Genomic DNA, 2,450 nt, shown 5'->3' on the forward strand with positions numbered 1-2,450 from the left:
TACCCATAAAATATCTATAATGTATGTCATACCAGAATGTGTTTTGTGACATGAACATATAAAACAAAGAAAAATAGTGGATTTTTTATATCCCATGCACTTCTGAAAGTTGATTGAAGAACACACTCAAAATATTATCCCATTTGTCCTATTTAGTAGTGTCAGGAAAGTTCTGTTTGTAAAGATTTGTGTAGAAATGAAAATGTGGGGTATACTGTGGATTCATTTATTTACATGGATTGGGGAAAAATTGGTATATTCATGTTGTTTTTTTTTCATGGTTGGCCAAGGTCTGCAAACAATCCTATAGATAATTGACACTTTATTGAACATCTTATGGTTAACCCACAAATCAACATGAATCCACAGTATGTAAACAAGACGGCAATCCAAAGATAATCACCAAGAAAACTAGAGGGCAGCACCTATATCAGAACAGGCAAGAAACTGGATGTCATTATATTACAAACCATCAACACAAATGTCAAAGTCAGCATCAGAATCCATAAAAATTTATTAATAACAATCGATAAGAACACTATCACAAGTATCACACTACAACAAACCTGATAAGTAGAGATTATCGGGTTTACTATACATTGATATTTTACGATATCTATATGAAGAAAACCCGATTATCTTTTTATCGTTCTATTACTGGTCGTTTCTTTCTCCCTAACACAGTTTTACGCTCCTCTTGCATTGTGACGTCGCTGATAACTTCTCCTCTCACATTGTGACGTCGCTGATAATGCCGGGTCTTGTTTTGAAGTCTTGATACAAGAATTACGGAGCAACAGAGCAGGGTGATATAGGCAGAGGGAAGGACGATAAAAGAACAGTATTCAAATTTGGATGGACATATGTTATCAGTCAGAGAGCAATAAGGTTAATAGTTTTTTGGGGGTTCGTAATACTGTGAAAGTACTTTTATTCGTGGGGTACCAATTTTTGTGGTTTTCGTGGATGACGTTATCCACGAATTTAAGTGTCCAACGAAATAAAACAACCATTGTCCAAATCAAGACTAGAAAGATCCCATGTAGGTTTGACTACTGATATGATCTAGAGAATATGTTGAATAACGCCAAATCTGAAAATGCTATATAGTAGTCATAGGGAAAACGCGCTATGAACTACATTTCATGCAGGAGTATACCCATTTAATCTTTCAGAACATTAACTGTACAACTTTTGATCTTTTAATTCTCATAAAAATATTTTGGATCGATGAAAGTCAGATTTCCGGTATTGGTATGCTTGTATGATAAAGTTTTCATTTTATATCCTCAAAATTCTCTTACATATTGGAAATAATAATTTTATGCTGGTCTTAATTTTGATAAGAATTATTTCACATTAAGATACGTTTATAGCATTTGTTTTTGTTACTGTTTTCTTTAGATGACATTTTTATGGCCTAATGAAGACCTTTGATGGTCTTAAATCTGTTGATCACTTTATCTTGGGTTAATTAGTGTTGTCACTACGCGTTACCATTTTTCAGGGTCAATGTTTACTTTGCAATTTTTTTCAATGAAGACAATTTGTAACCTTCGTTTCTAAAGCTTCAATTTTCTAATTATTTTTTTTAGAAAACTAAAATCCAGAATTTAAAAACCCACGAACATGTAAATATTTCTCAAACCAGGAAAAATTGATACCCAGGAATTAAAGTACTTTCACAGTATAAAAGTTTCAGATATTCCAAGGGGCATAACTTCTTTAAAAGAAGTTAATCTTTACTAATTTTAGAACTGCACAGACATTGCTATAACAAACCTACTCTCAGATTTGTACCTAGTGTCTTTTTGTTGTTAGGATGTACAAATACTCGTCCATGTCCACTTGTATTTTTATCCATCTGATGAGTTCAGCCTTTTTCAACTGATTTTTATAGTTCGTTCCTATATTGTACTGTTATACCACTGTCCTAGGTTAAGGGGAGGTTGGGATCCCACTAACATATTTAACACCGCCACATTCTGTATGAATGTGCCTGTTCTAAGTCAGGGGCCTGTAATTCAGTGGTTGTTGTTTGTTTATGTGTTACATATTTGTTTTTCCTTCAATTTATGTACATAAATTAGGTCGTTAGTTTTCTTGTTAGAATTGTTTTACATTGTCGTTTCAGTGCCTTTTATAGCTTACTATGCGGTATGGGCTTTGCTCATTGTTGAAGGCCGTACTGTGAACTATAGTTGTTAATTTCTGTGTTATTTTGGTCTCTTGTGAAGAGTTGTCTCATTGACAATCATACCACATCTTCTTTTTTTATCTTGATACAAATTATATTTAGATCTGGCAAGAATTATATCAAAGTGTGATCAATTACAAGACGCTTGGACTGAAGGACACCAGTTATTTCTATGTCCCCTGCACAGCTACAAATATCATAATTAGGCCCAGCAACTAATTAACAGAAAATGAAATGATAATGAGCAAATAGA

Source organism: Mytilus edulis, chromosome 2, assembly GCF_963676685.1.
Source record: "Mytilus edulis chromosome 2, xbMytEdul2.2, whole genome shotgun sequence".
Classification (NCBI taxonomy): Eukaryota; Metazoa; Mollusca; class Bivalvia; order Mytilida; family Mytilidae; genus Mytilus; species Mytilus edulis.